Consider the following 13,439-nt stretch of genomic DNA (forward strand, 5'->3'; position numbering starts at 1 on the left):
CCACTCCCAGGCCCCACCCATAAAAAGTATTATGCATAGACCCCTCACTTGATTTGTCCATGCACCTGCCAAGTCAAGACACTCCAAGCACTCCAAGAATAGCAGAGCCCCAAGAAGGAGCCTGGGTCTCAGAAACATTGCATCAAGCGGGGCATCCTTTCCAGTGCTCATTGAGGAGGGGCATATCTGCAAAACTTTTACGGAACTAACCCACTGAGATTTTGGGGCTGTTTGTGACAGTGATTAGCCCAGCCTGACTCATTCACCTGGCAAGCTGCTCACCTTCCCTGAGCCCCAGACTCCTCATCTATAACATAAGCATACTAATACCCGTTCCAGTTACATGACAAGGTGAGCGTGATGATAGAAATGACATAACAAAGGAGGAAGCACTTAGGCAAAAAGCCAAGGATTTACTCACGTCAATCATCACCACTGTTGGCACACAGCAGTCCACCCCTCACATCGTGTCATGTCCTGAGCCCCTCCCACGGCTCATCTTGGGCTTCAACCACCGGCTGAGTGAGGACAAGAACACATCAGGCGATACACATCGGAATTAGCCACACTAGACCTCTTAGTCTCTTCCAGAGAAAAACTTCAATTACCTTCCCTACATCCCCATGCCCTCATTTCCCCACCTCAAATGCATCCATCAGTGTTCTTATCTTGCTGGGTGGACCAAGGACAGGTGTGTGACTGGTCCTCCTGAAGCCATTCCATCCCGAGTCGGGGGTTAGCCAGACACCCCTGACTCACCTTTGTAGCCGAGATGCCACCAGGCACTTTCTCCCCACATTTGATGTTTTATTGCAAAAGCCATTAGGTCCCCCACCTCCTTAAGGCAGAAAGTTGAGAGTAGACACACAGTTCACTGGAAAAGGCACCAGTGCAGCTCGAAAAGGTAACCATGCAGATGAAAGTGCATGTACCCCTGTCTGTGCAAGTGTGTGTAAGGAGTGCATGTGTGTGTATCTATGTGGATGTGTTTGAGGGTGTACATGCATGTGCATTTGAGGAGTGCATATGGATGTTTGTTTCACGGCTCTGTGTGTGTGTGTGTGTGTGTGTGTGTGTGTGCATCTGTATGGATGTGTCTGAGGTGCTCGTGCATGCGAGTTTGTGTGTCTGTCTACATATGCAGGTACATGAGTATGTGTGTCTGGGGATGGGAGGTGGTAGAGACGGCAGGCAAAGGGGCCACTGTTAGGTAGGTTCTTCCAGCATCATTTCTAGTGGAGAATTGACTGCAACTACAGGGAATGTCATAATTGTTAGGAAAATTCTGGATCTCCCCTTCCATATCCTTTTCCCGTGAACATTTTAGAATGGACACTTTTGGGCACCTGGGTGGCTCAGTCGGTTAAGCGTCCGACTTCAGCTCAGGTCATGATCTCACGGTCTGTGGGTTCGAGCCCCGCGTCGGGCTCTGTGCTGACAGCTCAGAGCCTGGAGTCTGTTTCAGATTCTGTGTCTCCCTCTTTCTCTGACCCTCCCCTGTTCATGCTCTCTCTCTGTCTCAAAAACTAAGTAAATGTTAAAAAAAAAATTTAAACAAAAAAAAAATAGAATGGACACTTTTTTTTTCCCACCATGCCCTGAAGAAGACAGAATCTTCTTAGGATTCGTCTGCTCTCTCGTGCGCTCACCAAACATCGTCCGGCCCTCCCTGCACCAGGAGCCTGCACCCCTGGGTCCATCTACCCTTCCCTTTCCAGCTCTGCTTCAAAGAACAGTGTGCAAGAGAATTGTCTCTGGAACAAAGAAGGCCAGGAGGCTGTTGTGGGGGAGGCGGGGAGGGGGAAGGCTGCAGCCTCTTCTGGGCAGGGAGGAGGACAGAGCTGGGTGGGGGCCAAGGCCTCAACTTTGGTGGGGGAGCTGTAGAGGAGGCTCTCAATTCTCAGCCCTGCAGGGAGCCCGGGAGACACATTCTGGCATGGCAGGGCTGCAGGGTTAGGAACAAGCCCCTGACACAAGGGGTTTGCACAGGCGCACAAAGGGAAAGAATATCAGAGGAGATGAAACCATACAAATTTCGGGTAATAGAAAGAGAGGAAAGAGATGTGCGTGTGGCCTGGGTCTCGGCTCAGAAAGGTCGATTCCAAGAAGACGCTGCTCAACTTTATATTACTTTTCAGAAAGCCAGTGAGCTGAAAAATAACTCTCACCTTTTTTTTTATATTATTATTCGTTTCTTCTTCACATTGTTTTGTGCATCTCGGTTGTTCATTTCTCCCCGGTCTGATTTCATTTGGAGATTTGGCCTGGAGCCTGGAGGGGAAGACAGTCCTTCTTTTCAGAATGCATTTATTTCAAACCCTCAGCAGCCTCTCCTGGGTCTGCCCCTGTCCGATCTTGGGGTGTGGGGTGTGGATGGGGTGGGGGCGGGCCCTCTCCTCTGGTTCATAGAAGTCTGCACGTTGTTTGTGGACAGATGTGTGTGTGTGCACACGTGTGTGTGGGTTTGGGTGGAGGTGAGTGTTTATGAAAGGGCACACATGTGAGTCTGCACGCATGTGGGAATGCACACGTGTGGGCTTTTGAGTGGCCGTGAGGGTTACCACGAGTGTGAGCTTGTGGGGTCGCGTGTGTGTATGTGTGTGTGTGTATGGGCGTGCGAGTGCAGGCGTGGGCCCAGGAGCCCCTCCAGGTGGGAGGGACCTACAAAGCTGGATTTTCTGTTTCCCTGGAGTCTGCGGTGGCAGAGGCTGGTTCCTTCACCTTTCACCAAGCTCAGCGAGCCACAGATGTTGTTTGAACCAGGGAAAATGTCAGCCCCCAGGAGGAGCCCAGCTTTAACTCAGAGTGAGCCCCTAGGACGCGAGGCAGTGTATTCTGGGTATTGTGCTTTGGATCCATTTGCATTTGCTCTTTCCAGTGACTCTGGGCTGGTGGGTGGATGTGAAGGAAGGGGGCTTCTCCTCGGTACCCCCCGCCCCTCCCAGATCCCGGCCTCCTGGTGAGGCTGATACCAGAGGAGGCGAAGGAGTTGCTCCAACAAGCATCCTAATCAACCCCCGACGTCACCCCCGCTCCCAAAGCAACCTAGAAGGATTCCTCCTGAACCAAAGAGCTGTCAACTGGGTCTCGGGGGGAGGCCTCGTAGCCAAAGCTGGGTTTTCCAGTGTTCATGATGCCCCCGGCAGGCGCCTCTGAAAATAGCCTCTCTTGTGCAAGACAGCCTGCCCTGTGGGGCGGGTGGCAGAGCAAGTGAGCTTTGCTGGAGACAGAAAAGTGGACAATACAAATGTTCTTACCCCCTTCATCACCAGCCCTACAGGTAGGGAGTCAGATGGAACCCTCCCAAGGGAGAACCCCACAGACCGTGCAGAAGACACAGAGGCCCCAGGGCCACGCGCCTCTGGGGCCCTGGTTCATTAGGACCACCCCCACTGTTTCACTATTTAGGCAAATGATGAAACTCTGGCTCAGAGAGGCTAAGTTACTTATCTGGGGGCACACAGTCACTACGCGAAAGAGCTGAGTGGCTTCTCATCACGTGGGCAACTGACACGCAGGGCTCACCACCCTTGGACCAGGCAAGCTGCCGGGAGGAGACAGAGCCCAAAGAGAGCGACGAGAAGAAGTACTTTACGCTTGGGTTCTACCGGGTCACAAGCAGATCCAGGTCCTGCCCCAGACATGTCTGGTGCCTGGGGAAACAAGACCTACGTGGGACTGTGGGAGCACTGGTATCTAGGCCGAAGCTCCCTTCTTGTTCACTACTGGATTTTTGTCATCCATCTACATCCGCTGAGCCCTGCGGGAGGCAGTGGGCTGGAAAGAGAAGAGGCCGTGTGACCATGTTTCAGTCACTTAGACTCTCGGCACCTGCAAAATGATGATGCGGGTGGATGCCTCACTCACAGGGCTGGTGTGGAGTTTGAATACACTGATAGGTGTGGAAATAATTCACATGATGCCTGGCACGTGACAGTATTCAGATTGGGTCCATTTCCCTTTTGCTATGATGGGCGGGGAGCTTGAAAGTTCCCACAAGCGCCCACAGGTGGGCTCAGCCAGTAAACCCTGCCCTGGTTACCACCTCCACCGGGGGAAGCTGGGGCATGGCAGCTGTGAATCTGGCTCATTCCAGGTGGTGCCCTGATCTAAGGGGGGGGGGGTCCCTGGCTCCCCCTCCCTCTCTGTGCTGATTCTGTTGAGTTACAGAGCAGGGGTAACTGCTGCCCTCCCTTTTCTCTTTGTTCAGGACCAGAAGCAATTGACTGGCAATAGCAGAAGGGTTCTGCTTTGCCTTAGAGAAGGTGTGGGAGAGGGGACACCCCGTAGGAACCCCGCCTCTTCCTTAGCACCCTAGACCTCCGACTCCCGAACATGAGTCTTCCCCTTGGCAGAGACTCCCCAACATTTGTGGATAATAATAACTGACATTTTTCAGCGCTTTGCAGTTGAAAAGCATCTTCACAACAGAGCGTGATAAGGAGTGTGGGCCTGGGCAGCAGAGAACCTAGGCTGTACTGCCAGGGTCTATGTAAAGCCGGTGCCCTGATACCAACCCAGAGGGATGTTGCAGGATTCAGGGAGGTAACAGATGCATACGTGTAATCCAGGAGCCTAATTCACCTAAAATAAACATGCCAGCCCTATCTGTGTGACCTTGTGCAAATTGCCTTAAACCCTCTGTGTCTCAGTTCCCTTATTTGCAAAATGAGGCTGATCATAGTATCCACCTGATAGGGTTAAATGTGTATTAGATGAGGATTAATGGGGATTAAGTGAGTTAATATTAGTAACACACTTAGAATAGTACCTGCTGCATAATGAGCACTCAGTGAAATATAAATATAGTCCTTTCTGGGATTATTGTACCACCACAGCTACCTTTTGCAGTAAGAACATTGTTAGTCCATTTCATAGATGGAAAAACTGAGGGGCTAAGTCACTGGCCCATGACTTGAACTCCAGACTATTTTTTAAAGTTTATTATTTTTGAGAGACAGAGAGAATATGAGCAGGGGAGGGGCAGAGAGAGAGAGGGAGACACAGAATCTGAAGCAGGCTCCAGACTCTGAGCTGTCAGCACAGAGCCCGACGCGGGGCTTGAACCCACGAACTGAGAGATCATGACCTGAGCCTAAGTCAGACGCTTAACTGACTGAGCCACCCAGCCCCCTTCCCACTTTTTTTTAATGTTTATTTATTTTTGAGAGAGAGGGAGTATGAGTGGGGGAAGGGCAGAGAGAGAGGGAGACACAAAATCCAAAGCAGATTCCAGGCTCTGAGCTGTCAGCACAGAGCCAGATGCGGGGCTCAAACTCACCAACTCTGAGATCATGACCTGAGCCAAAGTCCTATGTAACCCAAGGAACCACCCAGGTGCCCCTTGAACGCTAGACTCTCTGATGTCAAGTGAGGGTTCCTTGCACTCCTCTGGCCTCAGCAGCTTTGGCCGCTTCTCCTCTGTGGCTAGACTGTCCAGGGGACCCTGGCCTCCCTTGGTGTCCCTCTCAGCCCAGCTTCAGACAGCCTCTCTCTCCTTCCTGCCTTCCCACAGAGTGGGGGTGGCTCAGGCTTTCTCCCCAGACAAGGGAGCAGCCTCAGAAGAGCTGGGCCCTCAGGCTCCCGCCCTTTGGGTTTTCCAGAAAATCTGGTATGCCCAATCCTCCTCTGACTTCTGTCCTTTGGTCCTTTCAGAGGCTGTGGAGTCACAGCCCTCACTACATGCGGGCCTGTGTTGGGGGCGGGGCACGTGGGCCAGTGAGGTCTCTCTCCTCAGTGCCCCTCCAGGCACCCAGCTGCAGCTAGGACCGCCGTGAGGGCCTGGATGATTCGGTGCCTCCCTGAACCGCCTGCGTGCACCCCCAGCACACACGGGCGCGCGCGCACAGCCCTACACAGAGGAGATGATCAAGCGCAAAGAGTCCTCGTGTGCTACTTTATATGGCAAATAATTGAGCCGTACCCTTGTGGTCTCAGTGAGGAGTTTCATCCATATTCATGCCTCGCGTTTCCTGTGGAAACGAACACGCAGACATTCCAGCACAACAGTGGGTGCAAGAAATCTCAAGCACTAATTCAGTCCCCCCACTACCCATACCGCCAGAGCCGAGTTAGATAGTCATCTAACCAGCAGGGAGGCAGCCTGCTCTGTGCTGGGGACTTGCCCTCCTGTCCCTGTCCCACTCTCCCACTCTCTGGCTTCGCTGTCTTCTTCCTTCCTTTCCTTTTAGGCCTTCTTGGTCCCCTGCCCCTCTTCCCTTCCCTCTCCTTCCATATGGCCTCCCCTCCGTCCAGCCTTCCCCTGCCGGCTCCTCTCTGCCTTTCCTGCCTTCCAGGCCTCCTGCCACCGTGGCCAAACGTGCCTCCCCAGAGCCTACAGGTTCACTTTCCTCGTCTAGTTATGATGGGGTGGGGGTGCTGGGAAGCTGGTTTGGAGAGTGCGTGTCTGTGAATACCAAGCATGTTAATAGGTTAAAGTAAATCTAAAGTAACATTTGAAAGCAGAGAGATGAAAGCAGATCACAGGCCAAAGATCAAACAATCTAGAGCCACTTCTAAGCCTTTTACAGCTGGAGATTATTAGCATTTGAAAGTGAAGAGCATTACAGGGAGAGAGGGGGAAAAAAAAGTCGGAAGGAATTTTTGTTGTGGAGATAAAAACTGAAATAAATGACAGTGGAAAGCGAGAACTAGAAAGAGGCTGACTTATTTTAAAACCACATTAAGACAGTGGGGGAGGGGGGATACCGATGGCTATATTTTTAGCTCCTCAACCCGCATCTGGGCTCCGTGCGGAGGTCTGCAGCCCTCCCCGGCCTTCTGGAGGTAGGAAAGAGGTTTCCGGTGCCCACTGACATCCCCTTCCCTCCAGCTGAGACAGAAGGCCTGCTCTGGGAAGGGGGTGTGGTAAGGGGACAGTGGGAAAGGCTTGGGGCTGGAGCCAGATCCTTCCTCTTTGCTGCCAGGCACCCAGGACCCCTCGCCCACCCCTCTCTAGGGGGCATCCTGCCAGTCTCCATAATGCTCCAACGTTCGAATTGGTGGAATCAAGGGATTGTCCACCTGTGAGGTTTTTTTTTTTTTCTGCCATCACAGGTATGACCCTCCCCACCACATCTGATCATCTGATAATCCCCATTCAGACCCAGGCTCCTCATTTTTCAGAGGAGGAGACTGAGGGCCTCCTCCCCACATCCAGTGCGATAGATACCGCTAAATAAGAGAACGTATAAAACCTCCCATCCTCCACACTTTTAATGTAGTCAGTATTTTCTAAGAACCAAGTATGAGTTAGGCATGCTGCTAAGTGCAGGGAAAAGTGTTGAACAAAGCAGGCAGAATCCCTACCTATGGGGCTCTTGAAATCTTGTGTGAGGGGGCAGATATTAACTAAAAGCTTCAGGCTAAACATAGTGGATTGATCACCATTTTTTTTTTTATCACTGTTCCCTCCTGAAATCACACTAACGTGAAATTCAAGTCACTGGAAACCGACCAGGAAAAGGCAAGTGGGAAAGATGTCTGAGGCATAGGACCAATGTTAGCAAATGGAAGAGTGACAACTGACTTAATAGAGGGAGGAAATGTAAATGACCCTGTCTGCAGGGAAATTTCCCTGGAAAAAGAGATGTGGCCTCTGGGGACTGCCCTCCACCCCAGTCCTAAGGAAGCAGGGGCCTGAGGCACAGCAGAAGCTGGGATGGGGCTAAACAGGGGCACTGGTTAGACCTCCAGGATCCCCTCCATTGCCTGTGCAGTCAGGGAAGCAGCCTTCTCCTCAACGGTGAGCAGGGAGCCAGCAGGTGAGGGACCAGCCACCCTCTGAAGAAACTGAACCAGAGAGCACTGGGCTCAGGGACCCATGTGCATTGACAGATGAGAGTAAAGTATCGGCACTGGGCATAAAACAGGATGTTTAGGTTAAATTCTGCATCTTGAACAGTGAAATCCTCACTCTCCATTCCCAACTGAGCATTCATAATGGCAACAGCCTGGATATCCCTGAACTTCCATCCCTCACCCCTGCCGGAGTCACCCCTGACAGAGTCAAGAGAATTCTTCTCTGGAAAAACTGAATGGACAAAGAGGGTAAAGGGCAATACTGAGTGTCCCCTGAAGAAAAAGCCAGCGCCCTATCCATTCTCTCTGTGGTGAATCCCACCAGTAAACAGGACCCAGCCATGCCCATAGAGCTGCCAATCAGGTGTTTTCTAATGACTTACAATCTTAAATATGGGCAACTGAGGATCACCAGACATTCTAGGAAAGCCTCCACCATTAAGACCAGACAAGAAAATAGGAAGAAAAAAAAAAAAAAAAAAGGAAAGGAACTCTGAAGAAACAGACAAGGTCAGAAATAGAAAAAAAACTTCAAAAATATATATAATCAATATTCTCAGAGAGATAAAAGCAGACCTTTCACCTGAAATAAAGTGGGAGAAAGATGGATGGATAGATAGATAGATAGATAGATAGATAGAAACTATAAGCATATACAGATACCATATATAAAATCAAAGCACAGAGAAAAGCTCTTGGCTATTAAAAATGATAGCAAAATTTCAGAATTCAATAAGAGGTCTGAAAGATAAAATAGAGGACATTTCCCCCAAAGTGGAACAGAAAGAAAGAGAAAAAGAGAAAGACAGATAATGGGAGAGAAAATGAGAACACTAAGGATCAGTTCAGAGGGTCCCGCATTTGACCGTTGGAAATTCTAGAAAGGTTTAGAGAAAATGGACGGGATAATTATCAAAGAAATAATAGAAGAAAATTTCCCCATACTGAGAGATGTTGGTTTCCAGAATGAAGGGTCATTAAAGGTCCAAGGCATATGATCGTGACGTTTCAGACACCAGAGATGAGAGGCTCCTAAAAGCTTCGAGAAAGGGAGCAGCAGGGAGCCACCCTCAAGAGACTGGAGGGCAGTCTCCCTGGAAAAAAAAATAATAAAAGTAAGTTATAGATTATTTGATACACTCGCTCATAGGACAAATAAAAGCAACAGAGGTTTCCCAGTTCCGTTGAATCATAAAGAAAAAATCATGAGACAGGTACAGAAAAGCAAGTCAAAAATGAGGAAAAGCATAAAGTTGCACAAGAAAGGAAACATAATCAGCATTGAGTACAGTACTGTCTCGGGAGTGAACCGTTTTTACTTACTCTTTTGTAAGAAGAGTATTGATTTAATTTTTTAAAGTGTGATGTAAGTATATTATGGGAACTGAAAGTTATGAGCTAAGACTCGTGCCATAATAAGAAACTGCTAGACAAGGTCAAAAATAGTTCTGTCAGAAAAGAGAGTGGAAAAAAAAAAAGAAGAAAGAACAGTAGCCACCTGCTTTATATGTGGGTAGCAGTCAGTACTTACCAAGAAGGTGCGTAAGGAAACTCCCCAAGGGAACGGTAAAGGTCTGACTAAGGGTCATAGTTTGGTTTGGTTACATAGTTGTATGCCTAGGTCTAAACTCATGGATTGCTACACCGGAGATCCGCACATTTTGTTGCACATAAAATCTATTTCAAAAGGGGGAAAAAAGGAACCACCAGCAAATAGTGAATTCTAATGATACGCTTGGTGGAGTGTTTAAGGATGAAATGTACTTACATCCGCAACTCACTTGGAAATGCACGGAAAGGTAAGATGGAATGATGGGTGGGTAGAAGGATGGAAAATTAAAAAGTTATGTGATAGAACAAATGTAACAAAATGTTAAGGGTAGAGTCTAGATGGTGGTGGGTTTATGGGTATTTGCCATAAATTATTTCAACTTTGGTATGCATCTGAAAATTTTTGTAATAAAATGTTGGGGGAAAAGTAGAAGCTGGGTATATTATTTGGGTGAAGGGCAAGGAGAAACAGCCAAGAGTTTAAAGTGGTTATCTCTGGAGGGTGGGAGGGATGTGATCAGGGCCAGCTGCCTGCCATGAAAAATCTCTTGACATAATTTGATTTTTAAATTCTGTGTATGTATTCCTTTGGCTTAAAAAAAACTAATTTAAAAAAGGAAAAGAATGGCGTATTTACTGATAAGTATTTTAAAATATGAAATGTATTTGCAAAAGAAAAGTATACAATTTAATAATTTGTGGAAGACAAGAACAAGATGCCAGGGCAGTGAGAGGGAAGCAGGGTACTCCTCAAGGCTGTGAGTTGGGGAAGGCCTCTCTGAGCCCCAGGAGGTGGGGTTTCAGGCAAAGGGAAGAACATCACAAAGGCCCAAGAAGGCCAGTGATCCTTAGTGTAAGGGAGAAGGAGGAGGAGGAGGAGGGGGAGGAGGAAGGGGAAAAGGGGGAGGAGGAGGGGGAGGAGGAGGGGGAGGAGGAGAGGAGGAGGAAGAAGGGGAGGGGGAGGGGGAGGGGGAGGAGGAAGGAGAGGGGGAGGAGGAAGGGGAGGGGGAGGAGGGGGGAGGGGGAGGAGGAGGAGGAAGAGGAGGAGGGGAAGGAGGAAGGGGAGGAGGAAGGGGAGGAGGGGGAGGAGAAGGGGAAGAGGAGGAAGAGGGGGAGGGGGAGGAAGATGGGGAGGAGGAGGAGCAGGGGAGGACAATGGGCCACCTCCATGTTTTCAAGCTCCAGGTAGAAAGCCCCGGGGTGACCAGCAGGACTCAAAGCAGAGGAGGGTTCATAGGCTCTTTGCTTAACTGTAATTGCTGCCTTTTTGTCTTCCCACAGTTAGGCTCTCTTTTTATAATGCCTGTGCTATGGAAACTGAGGGAAGGTTTTCAGGCCCGAGTTACAAAGGTCAGAGAGGGGGCAACAAGACCTTGGCCAGCGCACTTGGGGGTGAGGGCTCCAAGGGGGAAGGTCACTGCATCTGGCCCCAGCCTCCCACCTGCACCACCCCAGCCTTCGGGTCCCCTCTTGTGTGTGTTTAACGTTGGAGGTCCCGCAGTTTGTTGGTAAGCAGGGTGAAAGGTGCCTCTCACATGTCCTCCCACAACTCAGAGACTCACCATACGCAGTAGTGTTAGGCGCAGACCCAGGGACGTGTGTGCCCTTGCTCTTGAACGAGACCCAGGTCCTCATCCCAGCAGCACTTCACGGGCCCCTTTCTCAGCCTGGATTGGAAGAAGCTGGGGGCGGACACAGGGCATCCTAGCGTGAGGCAGCTGAATTTAAAAAGCAAAGCGCAGGGCACTTGGGGAAGAAACTAGGCTGAATCACGCTGCCAGAGCAGAATTTTCCCGTCAGGAAAGTGGAAGGGACTGGGGAATTGGGGGCCCTCCTAGGAATAAGGAAACGCTGGGGACAGAGGCAACGAAGCTGCTAACCCTTGGGAAAGGGACTCAGAAGGGTCTGAGTGGACTGCCAGCTTGTTGGAAGAACTTCAGCCGGAGCCCGGAGAGCAGATGCCCAGAGTCCAGGAGCCTGGCGTGAGAGACAGCCATGCACCTCTGGCTGGCAGGTGCCCGCCCCTGGTGACAGTGAATGGCACGGAGCAGGGATGCCCAGGGCTCTGGCACAGAGCCGGCAGCTGCTACTGCTGAGGTTTTTATGCTAATGCCACTTGTCAAGCCGTCAGTGCTCGGGGCAGCTGGACTTGACAGGGAGGCAGCTGGGTCCCCTGGGTTTTGCTTCCCCTGAGCCTTGCCCAGGTCCTCAGAGGTGTCCAGCGAGGAGAGCTGGAGGAGGAGGAGCGGATGGAGGAGGAGGAGCAGAGGATGGAGGGCTGGGGCCTACAGAGAGGAGGGGCGCCACGGGGTCTCCCCAGGGCCACATAAGAGGAAACCCCCCAAAGCCCACCCACTCTAAAGCAGGAGCCCGATAGCCAGAATGGAGGGCACCTCTGGGTTTTCCCAGTGGGAGGGGAGCAGAGGATTCACTCTCCATCAATTATTCAGCCCGGAGGACCCCGCATAGAGGGCAACAAGTTGTAGCCCAAAGAGCACAGGGCAGGGGGGACTAAGACCCGGGTCCCAGCCTGGTTCTGTCTCTCACTGTGTGACTCCGGCCCAGTAACTGCACCTCTGTGGACTCCAGCTTCTTCCTCTGTAAAGTGATTGAGAGGGTGGTGGTTTCGAGGCACTCATCTATTTAGCATACAGGCACTCAATACTCCTCGTGTGCCCGACACCGTGTGAGATGAGATCCAGGCGAATAAACACAGCCTCTGACTTCCCATAGACCTGCGTTCTGGGAGGGAGGAGGGGGCATTCTTCACATCTCACGGTCCAGGACTTGGGTGCAAGGTATGCAGGGCATCCCGGGCTAGGGCGTCCCTCACAGGACGCGAGACAGAAGTAGAGGCTGTGATCTCCACCCCAGTGCACGCCAGGAGCCCAACCAGCAAGATTCTTGGAAATTTACTTTCAAAGCTGTGTGGCAGGTGCAATCTGCGAGGAAATAGGCTTTCTGCCTTTTTCCAAGAGAGGCTGGGAGCATACGTGGCGTGAACAAGCACCGAACACGGAGTCTGGAGACCCATTCCTAGGCCTCAGGAGCTGTGTGACCACGGGCACGGACTCTCCCTGTCTCTGAGTTTCCACTTTTTCCTTGGTAAAATGGGATCTATCCATCTTGAGAACCTGCTGCTTGTAATGCACAGCACGCTTGCTGACCCATTTCAGGAAGGTAGTCCTACCCATGAGGCTGCCTGGTTCCTAAGGGTGGAGCCAGCCAGTGGGCCACAGCAAGTGGAACCCCCACGCATGCCTGATGGGTGTGAATGTGTGCTTCCTCGTCACCAGCCGGCCATCCACCAGCATTCCCCGAGACATGTGGGCAAGTTTCCTGTAATTGGTTTATGGACGGTTCTCTCAGCATTGTGTCTGGCCATAAAATATGCTCACTTAATAGTCTCCAAGGAACTGCCAGGCCTTCCAGCTATAACTCGGAGCCCCCAGCCCCTCCTGCCTGGCCTGACACCTTGTTTGGTGAATCTGATTTGATTTTGATCTTAAATCTGCCCTAAATGTCTCTGAGCCGTAGCCACAGGAAGGGTGGGAGTGGGGAAGAGGAGGATGGTTGTTGAGAATTATGACCCAGGCCCATTAGGAAGGGTTGACCGCTCTGCACAGCCCCTTCTAAATCACGCCCGCGAAGAATGTCACCGCATCCTGAGCAGGCCTCTAGCTGGCAGGCAGAAACAGCGGCTGGGAGGGCGGAAGGAAGGGACTCTCTCGGCCTGGCCTACATCTGCTCTGTGCTCAGGGCCCCCAGTGTCCTTCCTGTGCCTTTCTGTGGCTGCTGTGGCCTGGACACCCCTTCTCAGTCTGTCCAACAATTTTCTCCTCCTTTTGTAGGACTCCAAGAAGCTGGTGCCCGAAAGGTAGCGTGCCGTAGTGGGTGGGAACCTCGTGGTGATGGGCGTAGAAAGTACACGGATGCCAGTGCTTGCATGTGAGGGTGAGAGCCACTGGGATGCTCCTGTGGCCTCACCTCCTGTTCTCTGAGGAAGGGGCCGTGAAGAAAGATGGGGAGCGGAGTTGCTACTGGCTCCCTCGCCCAGCAGCCTGGGCCGCACCAGCTGTTAGCCGGTG

The 13,439-nt window shown here is 51.2% G+C and overlaps 1 long non-coding RNA gene across 2 annotated transcripts in view; it reads right to left on the reverse strand.

Annotated features, from left to right (window-relative positions):
• Positions 1-337: 337 nt before the first annotated feature.
• LOC122200623 overlaps positions 338-13,439 on the reverse strand; it is a 35,573-nt gene continuing 22,471 nt past the window's right edge. The window contains exons 3-6 of one of the 2 annotated variants that reach the window (XR_006193874.1): positions 11,926-12,093; positions 10,914-11,033; positions 2,169-2,271; positions 338-518 (exon numbers count right to left, since the gene is read on the reverse strand). This is a non-coding gene — a long non-coding RNA (uncharacterized LOC122200623). The remainder of the gene's footprint in view (positions 519-2,168; positions 2,272-10,913; positions 11,034-11,925; positions 12,094-13,439) is intronic. The other variant, XR_006193873.1, reaches the window with a different exon arrangement.

The sequence above is a fragment of the Panthera leo genome, chromosome D1, assembly GCF_018350215.1.
Source record: "Panthera leo isolate Ple1 chromosome D1, P.leo_Ple1_pat1.1, whole genome shotgun sequence".
Taxonomy (NCBI): Eukaryota; Metazoa; Chordata; class Mammalia; order Carnivora; family Felidae; genus Panthera; species Panthera leo.